Raw genomic sequence first — 14032 nt, 5'->3', positions numbered from 1 at the left:
CGGCATTTGTCCAAACCCACAGCACTGTACACTAGGAAGAATGAATTCTACCTTGGAAAACTGTACATATACTGCTGATGTGTATGTGTGTGTGTGCTGTGTGCTCAGTCGCTCGGTCATGTCAGGCTCTTTGCAACCCCGTGGGCTGTAGCCCACCAGGCTCCTCTGTCCATGGGATTCTCCAGACAAGAATACTGGAATGGGTTGCCATTTCCTTCTCCAGAGGATCTTCCCCACCCAGGGACTGAACCTGGGGCCTCTGGCATTGTGAAAAGTTAAAGTCCTTCAGTTATGTCCGACTCATTGCAACCCCATGGACTGTATCAGTTCAGTTCAGTTCAGTTCAGTCGCTCAGTCGTGTCCGACTCTCCGCGACCCCATGAATCACAGCACGCCAGGCCTCCCTGTCCATCACCAACTCCCGGAGTACACTCAAACTCATGTCCACAGAGTCGGTGATGCCATCCAACCATCTCATTCTCCGTCGTCCCCTTCTCCTCCCGCCCCCAACCTTTCCCAGCATGGAATTCTCCAGGCTAGAATACTGGGGTGGGTAGCCTTTCCCTCCTCCAGGGGATCTTCCCAACCCAGGGATCGAATCCAGGTCTCCCACATTGCAGGTGGATTCTTTACCAGCTGAGCCACCAGGGAAGCCCAAGAATACTGGAGTGGGTAGCCTATCCCTCCTCCAGGGATCTTCCCAACCCAGGAATCGAACCAGGATCTCCTGCACCGCAGGCAGATTCTTTACCAACTGAGCTATGAGGGAAGCCTGCATTATAGGCAGATTCTTTACTGTCTGAGCCACCAGGAAAGCTCATATCGATGATGTGATTATCCATTTGTCTATAAACTATCCCTCCATGAACCCAACATGACTATTCTGAGAAAGAGTCTGTAGGTTTTATCAGAAGGGATCCATGACAAAGGCAAGGATCGTCCAGTGTGGAAAGGTGAGTTCATGTGGGTGAATTTGGGCATTGCCTGAGTCACCTGTCACAGTGGGAATGAAAGAAAGGAGAGGTCCTTGCGTGGGCTCAGGCTGGGGCTCAGAGGTGGGTCCCAGGCCAGGTGCACCGAGGGGGATGGAATGCAGGGGCGATCCAGGGGAGTGGGGAGGAGAGGAGGCAGGATGCAGGTAGAAGCCCGTCGGGGACTCTTGCCATATATGGTTTCCACCTTGTCACCAGGCTGTTGTCATGTGCAGCCTGCTATATATTTGTTAATGATACACCTGCCTTATCTGCCCTCCCAGCCTGCACTCCATTCAGGTGGGAAGAGAGTCCTGGAGGCCGGAGGGACTCCGGCTGCTATGTCGGGCTCTGAGGAACCCAAGGGGAGCCGACCCTGGTCCCCACCCTTGAGGAGTTCCCCGCCCAGTGGGGGAGAGCGACAGGTGAGTGCCCCCACCTGGGGAAGAGGCTATACTGGAAGGACCCCAGGTGCCAGCAGAGCTCCCTGCTAGAAATCATGGAAGACTTCCTGAAAGGAGAGGCCTTTCCCAATGTCCTGAGGCCAATCTCAATCCCAATATTGATACTAATAATATGATAACAGCCCCTGACCTTGATGGAGTGCTTGAAATGTGCCAAATTCACTGTGCCAAGCACAGGACGGGAATCAGTTAATTTAACCTCCCAACAACTCTGTAAGATAGCTACCGTTACCATTATCCCCCTTCTACAGATGAGGAAAACTGAGGCACAGACTTGGTTCCCCACCCTCCATATGCTCCTGCTTTGGCTGGGGAGACATGGACAGAGTCTCAGTCTAGAGAACCTGGATTCTAATGGGGGTAATAGGAGGCTTTGGTGGGAACCAAGGGGAGGAGGAGTGGAGGGTTTAGGGAGACCCCAACCCCGAGAAGAGATGGCCTCCTGAGATGGAGGATGTTGTTAAATGCAGAGAATTGCATTATAATTTCAGTCCTGGTCGCTCTCTCATTTCCCTAGACCCTGTTTTGCTTTCTTTTTTCTTTTTCTAATTTTCCCGCTCACTCCTGTCTCCTCCTCGGTATCCTTTTAACACAGCCAACACATTTAACATCCATGCATCCTTTAGGTACAAACGCTTGCACACTGGGCAGCCTGACTTGGTATAACTCTATCTTCTAAATTGATATGAAAGATAAATTGTATCTTTTAAATGGTGCTGTTGATGCGACTTGGGGTCTCACTCTTTTCACTCGATATGCTCTTAGGATCTCTCTCTTTCCACATGTAACTCTGATTTTTTGCTTCTTGAACACTGTGGGGCAATCCTCTCTCTTTTACCTGCCCACTCCCAAAGGAACAGACGCCATGGCTGTCTCTCGGCCCTGACTCCCACCCACCTCGCTGCCTTGGGCATCTTTGGATGTGTCCTCTTGTGTCACCTGTGCATGCTTCCCCGTGGGTATCTACTTAGAAACAGGGTTGCTGACACAGAGGATAAGCACCTAGCTGATGTCATAAAATTCTGTCCTGTCAACTAAGGTGGATCTTGAGGTCCTAGAAGCATTTCAAGCCAGGCAGAGAAGGGTGGGGAAAGGAGCAGCCAGTGCAAAGGACTGGGAAAGTCCACAGTGTGTCCAGGGGTCAGGAAATTATCCTCCCCTATGGGTGGATACTTTCACAGAACAGCCAGGTAATAAATACTTGACCAGATTGGTTTCTTTTTCATTTTCTTTCCTAAAAAGGAAACTAGTATTTTTGTGGATGTCAGTTTGACAACTTCTATTAAAATCTTAACTGCATTATACTCTTTGACCCAGCAGAATCTCTACATGTCCATAAGGAAGGAGGAAGAAGGGCATTTGCTGGGTTTTCTCTCTTAAGGATGAAACCTGGAAAGTCACTGAAAGCTCCACCAATTGTAGAGAAGTCAAAGGAATTAGACTGTGATCGTGGAATACTCTGCAGGCGCAAAAAGATTAAGGTGAAATGTAGGAGCATACAGTCTCCCAAGACATACTGATAAGCTAGAAAAATAAGTCACAGTTCAATGTATCAAGTATAATTCCATTGCCCGAACATAAGAAATCAGTGGGAATATTTCCTTAAATACTTGTTTCTATGTATTCATTAGAGGTTGGCAAGATTTTTCTGTAAAGTCTCAAAGAGTAAATATTTTCATCTTCGAACATCACACCATCTCGATCACAATTCAACTCTGCCCTTGTAGTGTGAAAGTAGTCATAGATGATACATAAACCAATGTGTGCCAATGAAACTTTACTTACAGACACAGGCAGTAGATCCCCGATGTAAATAAATAGCACACGTGTTTAGAAGACTCCTCACCAAGATGTTATCACGGGTACGTACAAAAGGGGAAGTGAGAAGGAAGGTGCTGGTCAAGGGAAATATTACCCTCTTATTTGAATTTTTTCCACCTTGTGTAATGAAAAATTTGAATTTGAAAGGGAAAGATATTTATGGAGCGCTGAGTAGGTACAAGGAACTGTTCTATGTGCTGGGACAGAGTTTTGAATAAAGCACAGTCCCCATCCTCTGTATGGCTGAATATTCTGTGGCAAGGAGAGACAAACAGGAAATACCAAGCGCAGTAAATAGGTAAACGACATAATATGCTGGACAGTTCAAAGTGCTACGGGAAAACAGACAGGAGAAGAAGTGAATGGGGTCGGGGTTCCTGGGGGCTGGTTGTGATAGTAAAGAGAGTGGTCAGAGAAGGTCTCACTGCCAAGGTGACATTTCAGCAAAGACCTGCGTGAACGAAGGGAGAGAGTCATGCTGCTATCTGGGAGAGAGCTTTCCAGGAGAGGGAGCAGCCTGTGCAAAGGCCCTGAGGTGGGAGCATGGGCGTGTGCAAGGACTGTGGGCAGGGTGGTACGGATGGAGCAGAGTGGGTGAGGGGGAGAGGGTGGGGGCTGAGGCCGAAGAGGGAACACAGCGGGTCAGATTCTGAAGGGCCTGGAGCCCCAGTGAGGACTTTGCTTTTATTCTGAGTGAGATGGGAACCACTGGAAGACTTTGAGCAGAGGGACGTGAGCTGACTTAGGGTAATGGGCTGAGAGCAGAAGCAGGGAGACCAGAGAGAAGGTGACTGCCATGGTCCAAGCAGGAGATCATGGTGGACATGACCTGAGTGGTCACAGTGGGGGTGGGGCAAGAAGGGACCAGATCCTGGAGACTTTCTGAAGGTCAAGTTGACAGTATGCGGGTTGGATGTTGGAGGTGAGGAGCAGATAGGAATCAAGGATGATGCCAGGCGCTTTGACCCAGGTATGACCAAGAACCATGTGCCACAAGATCACCTGGGAACTTGTAGAAATGCAGGTGCCTGGACCCCACTCAGGTCCACTTAACCGGCACCTCTAGGGTGGGGTGCAGGAACTCACTTTTTGAGTCCGGTCCTTGAGTGAAGGCTGGGGACTGCAGACCCCAAGGTAACCAGGATGGCCCCTCTGGGGGTTCACTCAGGGACAGGACATCGGCTGGCTGAGCAGGTTCCCAGACTGGAGTCCTGCCCTGTCACTTCCTAGCTGTGCGGCCTGGGGTGATATCTCCCAGCCACAGATTTCTTCATCTGTGAGAGGGGACTGTGACAGCACCTGCCTTCTAGAGCTGATGTATGATCTGAGTGAGTTCCTGTGCATAAAATATTTAAACTGGTGTCGGCACACACGAGCTCCCAATAAAGGGCAGCTATAATTAGCACTCTCTTCCAAAGATGATAAAGACCAGGCGAAGAGCCAAACTGATCACCAAGAAGTCATGGTTTCCTGCAGACTCCAGTGGACCTGGCCCCGTGTCAAGGAGTACAGGCACAAGGTGCTAAGTTAGTCCCTCTTCTCTGCTTTCAGAGACCTCCATCTGGTGGGCAAGGAAGTGCCGGGCTCAAACAGGCAGGACCCGGGGAGGTCAGGGTATGTTAGAGGAGGGGCAGGCTATGGGAGCCCAGAGTGGGAGAAAAACTGACAGTGATCTGGCAGCGATGGGAATAGATATATTCTAGGCAGACCCAGTGCACAGGAGGACAATGCAGTGGACATTTGTAAAGGCTGGTAGTGCCAAGAATGTTCCAGCAAGTTCAAGGCTTACAAGGAGCATGGCAGAGTGGCTAAGTGCATAGGCTCTGGAGTCAGACTGCCTGGGTTCAATGTCCAGCTCTGTCACTTTCTAGCTGTGTGATCTGGGACAAGTTGCTTTATCTCTCTGAGCCTACTACCCAAGCCAGTTCCCTGTTGCTGCATAACAGAAAAAAAAAAAATTAGTGACTCAAAACAACACATACTTATCATTTTACAGTTTCAATGGGTCAGGAACCTCATAATATTACATACTAAGTTTTTTGTGGAGAATACACATCAGATATTACTGGGGGGTACATCTGGTTAGGGAAATGAGGTGGAGGATGCCTGTCTGTAAAGGTATTCATAGACAGATTATTCCAATCCAGTGTGATCAGAGCATCAGTAGGAGAGTGAGCAAACTCCTGGGGAGCATCGGGTGGAGTGAGATCAGGAAGCCCTCTACACACGCTGAGCTCAGAGCGGGCCTTGAGAAGTTGACCTGGAGCTTCCTGGGTGAAGAGATAGAGGGGCGTAACGAGTATGAGGCACAGCATGTGCAAAGGTATGGAGGCACGAAAGACCCATCCGTCCATCCATCCTTGCATCCATTTGTCCAGCTTCCCCTCCATTTACGCATTGATTCCTCCAGTCACCTGCCCACTTATTCACTGTGTATACTCTCCATCCATCCATCCATCCATCTGTTCAAGCAGCCATCTATGCCCTCATCCATCCACTTATTCCATCAGTTACACACCCACTCCTTCATGTCTTTATTCATCAGTATCCAAAGTCAATGCTGGAGACCCGGGTCAGGAAGATCCGCTGGAGCAGGGATAGGCTACCCACTCCAGTATTCTGGCCTGGAGAATTCCATGGACTGTATAGCCCATGGGGCTGCAAAGAGTCAGACACGACTGAGCAACTTTCACTCACCTCAGAGATCCAAAGTCATATGATCTTTTCACTCCAGATGTCACCTCCTCAGGGAGCCTTCCCTGACTCTCCTTCTAAAGAACGCCCCCCCACACCTTCCCTCTTTTACCCTCCACTTTTTCCTTTTCCTTTGCAGCACTTACCCCGACTCGTCACTGTGCTCCCTAATTATGTGTCCATTCGTTTGCTGTCTGTGTCCACCGCCAGAGCACATTCATTCATTGGCTGATACTATAATGGGAGGCATCAGACAATGGGTAATAAGTGTAGTAAGTAAATTACTGGCAAGTTGGAGAATGCTGAGCACTGTGGACTTCCCAGGCGGCACTAGTGGTAAAGAACCTGCCTGCCAATGCAGGAGATGTAAGAGACATGGGTTCGGTCCCTGGATCGGGAAGATCCCCTGGAAGAGGGCACGGCAGCCCACTCCGCTATTCTTGCCTGGAGAATCCCATGGACAGAGGAGCCTGACGGGGTGGCAAAGAGTGAGACAGGACTGAAGCCACTTAGCCTGCACCCCTGAGTGCTGTGGGCAAAGGAAACGCAGAACCAGTGAGAGGCATTAGTGATCCAGAGGAGAGGTTGCTCAGATAAGTGGTCATGGAGGAAGAGGTCTCTGAGCAAAGACTGAAAGGAGACGAGGGAGCCAAGTGGTTTTCTAAGGGAACTGCATTCCAGGACAGAATGATGTGTGCGAAAGTCCTAAGGCAGGGCTGAGCTTGGTGTGCTGGAGATTCATTGAGGAGGCCAGCGTGGCTGGAGCAAAGTAATCAAGGGAGAGAGGGAGGGAGCTGTGAGCAGAGAGGGGACAAAGGGGGCCAGGTGGGGTAGGACCTTGATTTAACTTTGAGACTGGAGCCAGGAGGGACAAGATCTAACTTAGGTGTGAACAGGTTCCCTCCCCCTGCCATGTAGGAGTAGATCGATGTGAGCTGTCTAAGGGCTGGAACTACATCTTTGTCCCTTCTGTCTCCTTGGCTCCTGGTACAAGGGTCTGCAAACTACGGCCCACAGGCTAAATCCTCAGGTTTCCTGTTTTTATAAATAAAGTTTTATTGAAACAAACCCACACCCACTTGCTTACATATTATCTATGGCTGCTTTCCTGCCAAATAGAATAGTTACAGCAGAGACCATCTGGCTCTCAAACCTGAAAATATTTACTGTTTGGCCTTTAACAGAAAAACTGTGCTGACCCCTGGTCAGGAACAAGGCCTGGCACATAGTAGGCACTCAGTAAATATTTGTTGTCGCATAACTAAGCCGGTCTCTCATCTGTGACCCACACAAGGATACCAGCTTGCTCTTGTCTCAGAGCCAGTTCCAGTCACATGTGGGAAAACAACAGCCCAGGGACCAAAAATAAAATACTGGAACCATTCACACTTCTGCCACGGAGAAATTGCTCAGGCAGGAATATAGTCAGGACACACAGAGAAACTCAGCATACTCTTTGTCCTTTTATTTTTCTTTGTTAAGACTTGGGGCTCCTTTACCCATGCCAAGTGTGGAAACTACTCCCCCCATTTTTTTCTCACTTAAAAAAAATCCTCTAAACCCTCTTCCATAGAGAAGCCCCCCTTCCTGACTTTCCTGTCTCCTCTCCTGTCAACTCCAACGTTTTGTTTTTGTACATGACTTAGGCCCCAGCTGTTTTTTTTCCCCATGCTTCCGCTACCCATCACTCAGATTCTGCATAATGAGGCAATTATGAGTTAAGAATAATGGGGCTGTGCCAGCTGGCAGGAATCCCTCTGGGAACTGAGAAAGCTCCCACACTCTTATTTCCTTTTCTTCTTACACGTATCGATTGCAGTATTAAATCCGTCCTCACTTTCCGAGTTTCTCCTTTACTGCTGTTTGTCCCGCACCCTCAGGATCCACAGAGAAATCAGAGCCAGTCCCTGAGAGCTGGGAACTCACAGTTTAATGGAGACAATCCCAGTGCTGGGGGTGAAGAGATGGATGCACGGTGGGATGCATCCATCCACCATCCATGGTGGGGATGACTTGACCATCAAGGGAATGAGTTTGAAGTTTTATTCTGAGGACCCTCTCTGGCAGACTTGGATGGAGGTCAGATGGAGGGCTCTGAGGGAACCCTTCTGACCTGGTGTGCACTCTGGTGATCTCACATAGGTATCCACACCCCTGACACTGGGGCCAATTGCTTGTGTTCAAATCCAGAGGCTCTCATGCTTTCTGTGTAGTCTTGGGTAGGTTCCCCTCAGTGTCCTCACTATAAAATGGGTATGACTAGTACCTACAACTCAGAGTGATTGGGAGGATCATGGGATTAATACATACAAAGAACTGTGCCTGGCACACAATTGTTGGTGTTTAGTCGCTAAGTCGTGTCCCATACTTTTATGAATCCATGGACTATATATAGCCCACCAGGCTCCTCTCTCCATGGGCTCCTCTGTCCATGGGATTTCCCGGGCAAGAATACTGGAGTGGGTTGCTATTTCCTTCTCCAGGAGATCTTCCCAGTGCATGGATCGAACCCACATCTCCTACATTGCAGGCAGATTCTTTACCGCTGAGCCACCAGGGATGCCCACCTGACGCAGAGTAGGCACTCAGTAAATATTAGCAACAGGCATCCTATTATCATTTAGTGATGTCATCAATTATCCTATAGATTGAGCAGAAGGAACGACATCTCCAGTTTAGACCCTGGGTGGGAATGATGACATCACCAGTTACCAGGTAGAAATGGTTAGAATGTACATGCCAGAGGTTTCATTCCCACTTGAATTTCTGTTGTGTCCCAGTCCATACTCTTCTCTGGGGCACATGGGATTATCACCTATTTGCACCTCAGTTTTCTATCAATCAAATGCAGATAATAAAAGTATCAATCTCATGGGATTGTTGAGAGAATCCAGTGAGTTAGATACATACAAAGGCCATGATGTCCACGCACAGTTGGCACCCAATCGACAGCAGCTCCCGTTAGCCTCATGGCAAGAGGACTCCGTGGTGGACACGCTGGCTAGGGTAACAGGTGCTCTCCTCTCTGTCTGGGAGTCTTGGCTAAGAGCACAGACTCAAGGGTCTGACCCACTGCAGTCTGAGCCCAGATCTGCCTTCAAAGGCAGCCAGGGGACCCTGGGCACGTTGCAGGCCTGTAAGTAGGAATAATGACAGTGCCAGCTCACAGGACTAGCACGAGGAGGCATCAACATGATGATGGTCATGCTCGCAGCACACAGTTAGCCTTTGTACACGTGAGCTGTATAGTCACTGAGGATGTCCTTGGAAAGGTCCTCCCCTCCTTGGAACTGTTTGCCCGTCTGCAAAGAAATGGGCAGTGACAGTGGCAATCTGAAAGCTTCTTGCCTATAAGGACTCACCTTTGCTATCACTGAGTGTAGGTGTTGGGAGATGGATGCTCCCACCCGTGTCTGCCCTCAGCCCAGCACCAGCTCTTTCCTTCTGTCTCCTCACTCCCCATCTCTTTAACTGTCAACTTTCCCCTTTCTCTGGCTTCTTTCCCTTATTCTAGACTTTCTCTTTCTCTCTTGTTTCTCTCCTGCATGCTATCAGAAGACTGTTTGTAGAGCAATAAATAATGATAGTAATCATAATTTGTGTATTTAATCTTTACCCCATGCTAGGACAGTTCTTTGCACATATTAACTCATTTAATTCACACAAAGACTTGTTACTGTTGGTTCAACAAACACTTACGGAGTGCCTCCTATGTGCCAGGCCCTGAGAATCCAGCTCGGAGCAAAAGAAAGATCCTCGCCCTCGTGGGACTCACGTTCTAGTGGAGAGATAGAAGATAAAAAGGTAAACAAACAAACAAAAAACACCTCTTCTAGTGCTATGGGGAAAAAAAAACAAGGAAGTCAAAGGAAGAAAGTGAAATGTTTTCTACAGAATGGTTGGGAAAGGCCTTCTGGAGGAGGTATGTGCTTCCCTGGTGACTCAGAAGCTAAAGAATTCTCCTGCATTGCAGGAGACACGGGTTCCATCCCTGGGTTGGGAAGATCCCTTGGCGAAAGGAATGCCAACCCACTCCAGTGTTCTTGCCTGGGGAATCCCATGGACAGAGGAACCTGGTGGGCTACAGTCCATAGGGTTGCAGAGTCGGACACAACTAAGCAACTATCCCTTTCACTTTTCTGGAGGAGGTGACATTGGATCTAACCTGATGATGTGAGGTGGGGCAGCCATGCAAAATCTGTGGGAAGAAACAGCCAGTGCAAAAGCCCTGAGGCAGAACCATGCCTGGAGAGTGTCTGAGGAATTGAGGAAGAGCCGGAAAGCCTGGATCACTGGAGCTGAACGAAGGGGAGCTGATCTCACACAGGGCCCCCCGGGACCACGTCATGCAGGGTCTTGTGGGCCACAGTGAGGACTTCGGTTTTCACTCTGACAAGGAGCCATGAAAGGTTCTGAGCAGAGGAGGGCTGCAGTCTGGACAAAGTTTGACAGGATCCCATTGGCAATAGGCTGTGGGGGAGGGGATGGTGAAGGTTGGTGCAGAGAGACCATCCTCTTCATTTGACAGATGCAGAAATAAATGGAACCTCAAAAAAAGGCTCAAGCCCCCACAGCTGTTGAGCAGTGGAGACATGTCGGCAGGCTGGCTGGGACCTGAGTCCTGTGTAGTCCACCCTCCCCTCCCCATCCTCAAGCCTAGCTGCTCACCCCTCCTGAAGTCTCAGTGTACACCTGTAAAATCAGGACATAGCTCAGAGACCAGTGGTGCATGGCTCACCAGCAACATGCTAGCTCCAGACGTGGGCACCACCTCAGGGTTCAGAGAAGCCTTCACTTTGTGACCTTGGGAAGGTGCCTTCCTCTCTCCTGAGCCTCTGTTTTCCCATCTATAATCTGGGAAGCATTAACCAACGTCTGGGTGTAGCCTGGTGGTTAAGAGCGCAAGTTCTGGCGTCAGATTTGGCAGGATCTGAGTCCTTGTTCTGCCACTTGCCAGCTCTATGACTTGAGCAATTAGACATCCTCTTTCTAAGCTTCGGTTTACCTCATCTGGAAGATGAAGATCTTAACAGAACTAATTCCAAGGGGGTAGTTGTAAGGATTAAATGAGATCATGCAGGTAAAGCGCTTAGCACAGCTCCTGGTATACATCAGACACTCAATAAATGATCATTATTATTATTACTGACAGTAATGCCCACACCTCTGGGTGGGTGAGAGCCTGGAGAGTGCCTGGTGGTACGCGGTCGGCGTTTGACAAAAGTGAATTCTCTCGCCCGTCTCTCATGCCTGCCGGCTCCCGGGGGACCCAGGCATTCCGGCCTCCAGCCGCCCCCCCTACGCCGACCCTTACAAAGGCCCTCATTCATGTCTGGTGCACAAAGCGGCTCATTCACCCTGGTCCCTTGGGCTTCCCGCCCCTGGCTGCCCCTTGTGCCTCGCCATTGGTCGGACCCCCTGCCTGTCAGGCTTCGGGTCTCTCCTGCTGCCGTGCCGCCTAGCTCCACGCTCCGGAGCCGTTCTTTTCCCACGGCTGGCACACACCGGCAACTTCTGATTGGCCCCGCCCGCCAGCCGCTCCTCTTGATTGGCGGGTGCGCATCCTGTGGGCGAGCCCATAGCTTGTCGCAGCGGGCGCCGATTGGCCCCTGTTGCGCTTGTGTGGGCGGGGCTTTCTTGGCTGGCCCGCCCCTCTTTCTCCCCAGGCCGAAGCCTCGGGACGGCCCTGGAAGCCGGTGAGTGCACGGGGCCCGCTGCCCGCCTGAGGCGGCGGGGAGTGGAACTGGGTCCTGGGAGGCTGGAGCTCCGGGGTTGCGGTCGGGGCTCCGGAGGCCGGCACGAGCTGCGGGGGAGGGGCGGTGACGTGGACACTCACCTTGCGCTCAGCGGGACGGCAGCGGGGGGCCGGGGGCCGGGGTGGGGCGGGGCGTCTCCACTCGCCCCCACAACTCGAGTTCCTCCTCTAGGAGAGGCTGGGTCGGGGTCCTCGCTGGAGGCCCCGGGACTGTTTCGCAGAGGGGGAAACTGAGGCTGGCTTTGGGACACTGGGCGCTTTAATACTGAGTCATTGCCTTCAACCCCCCGCACTCGAAGACTGTGTCTCCGTCTTCACGTGTAAAAATTGCGGACCGGAGACGGGGATCGTCGTGACTGGCGGAGCAGAGGGGTGGGGAAAGACATCTTTGAGGTCCCGCGATGTACTTGGGCACTTTTATTTTTATAACTAAGTAATTAACTTTCGGTTCAGTTCAGTCGCTCAGTCGTGTCCGACTCTTTGCGACCCCATGAATCACAGCACGCCAGGCCTCCCTGTCCATCACCAACTTAGATTATATTAACTCGAGATGGGTTATATTGCACCCATTTAACAGGGAAAGAAAAACAGGCTGCACAGAGGCGGTGACTGCAGGGCGACAGGGCCGAGAATAACACTTTTTAGACCGACTGTGTGCTGGTTTCTTAACGTCTTTAATCCAACAGTAGTCCGCTAAGGAAGGCTGTAGTTCCTAAGAAGTAGATAGGGAAGGAGGTTGAGCGTTACCACCTGGGAAGAGGAAAGTGACATCTTTGAGGACCTGCTACGCGTTCCATCCAAATCCCCTCTTTAGAAAGTGGCCTGGGCTTGAACCCCAGTCCTCCTTCTTACTGGCTGTGTGGCCTGAGCCGGCCACTCCTTCGCCTCTCCACGCCTGTTTCTCCAGAGAAATGGAGACGCTGATTGTCTTATCTCACTGGTTTTTGAGATCATTCTATGACTTTGGTCAGCTGTTCTAAAAGACGGAAAACCCTCGGCCCATAGTAGGTGCACTTAGTTACCATTATTTAGTCCTCAATTGAGAGAACTGAAGCTCCAGAGTCTAGAAAATCATGTTCTCGTCTTCTTCGGTACGTCTCGAGCTCCCTGTGGATTGTACGGCCCCGTTTCCAGGGTTGAGGAAACTGAAGTTCTGCGAGATTAAATGGTGTCTCCGGGCATTACTTGTTTAAACGCTGGGCTGGGCACTTTCTCCCACATGGGTTTATTCATTTCATTGGTCTCCGTTCGCGAAGAGGAAAGCCAAAGCCCAGAAAGTTTGAGCGGGATTCGAACCCCCGGAGTCCTCAGCCCTCTCCCCCGCAGGTCCTTGACCTTTGCTCGCCCAAAAGAGGAGAGGCCCTGGCGCCGCCGCCGCCCACCTGGCAACAGGCTCATCCCCGCCTCTCCCCATCCCCCTGTCTAGGGCCTTGCAACCCCGGGATCCGCCCCCTTCCCCAGCCGGGCAGGTGCTAGGTGACATCAGAGCCGGGCTCCCTCCCGGTGACGCGACGTGGCCCCGCCCCGCGCTGGACCGCGGAGGTAGCCGCACCTGGGAGCTCTGAAGAGGCCGGGGGATTCCTGGGCCCCCTCCCCTGCTTCCCGCTTCCTGTACCAGCCGGCGCCCCCCAGGTAGCCCCGAGGGTCCGCGGGGTGAGGCACTTGGGTCTTAGGGAGATGGGGGTTGGGCGCTGGGATTCCGGGATCTGAAGAGGGGGCCCCGGGGCCAGGAACCCCAGGTCTGATTCGGACAGCTCTGGGAGGCTGGGTTCATGGGTTCAGGGAGGAAAGCGCTGGGACCAGGACTCCCCTGAGAGCTGGAATGTGTACATCTTGAGGGAAGAGGGGGCTGGGAGCCTGGACTCCTGGGTCTGAGGGAGGAGGGGTTGGGTGCCCAGATTTCTGAGTCTGGGGGCAGAGAGGACCCTTCGATCCTAGCCCTAGACTGAGGTCAGAGGGCTGGATGCCAAGGGCCCCAACCCCTGCCCAGGGGCAGATCCCTGGCTCCTTCTCCTTTCCAGGCGGCAGTCCCTGCCCCTCCCAGGCAGGTGCTTTCACCTGCACTGGTGACAGAAATGAGTCCTGGCAGAGGTGTTCCTGCTGGTTAAGGAGGGCGGGGCCAGGCCACCCCATCAGAGCTGTTATCAGCCCTCAGAAGCTGGTCCCAGCCGTCTTCATCTCTAGCCTCTTCACCTCTAGCCGGCTGCAGTGAGGTGAGGGGGCTGGAATTCACAGGTCCAAGGGAGGAGAGGTCTGAGGGTTCCTGGAAATGTAGGCTGCCAGGGGCCCAGGCTCCTGAGTCTGGAGGAGGAGGGGCTGGGGGCCTG

At 51.6% G+C, this 14032-nt stretch overlaps 1 protein-coding gene across 5 annotated transcripts in view; it reads left to right on the top strand.

The window, feature by feature from the left end:
• Positions 1-11554: 11554 nt before the first annotated feature.
• MYH14 (myosin heavy chain 14) overlaps positions 11555-14032 on the top strand; it is a 75549-nt gene continuing 73071 nt past the window's right edge. For 2 of the 5 annotated variants that reach the window (XM_088830793.1, XM_055411369.2), the window contains exon 1: positions 13182-13337. The gene's annotated coding sequence lies outside the window, so the exon portion shown is untranslated. Of the gene's footprint in view, positions 11647-13181; positions 13359-13893; positions 13919-14032 lie in introns of those variants that run through there. The other 3 variants (XM_055411370.2, XM_055411371.2, XM_055411367.2) reach the window with 3 other exon arrangements.

This window comes from Moschus berezovskii, chromosome 22 (genome assembly GCF_049115385.1).
Source record: "Moschus berezovskii isolate FMDL1 chromosome 22, NW_MosBer_1.0, whole genome shotgun sequence".
NCBI lineage: Eukaryota > Metazoa > Chordata > Mammalia > Artiodactyla > Moschidae > Moschus > Moschus berezovskii.
Note: the sequence above shows the minus strand (reverse complement) of the source record. Positions and strands in the feature narration are given on the sequence as shown.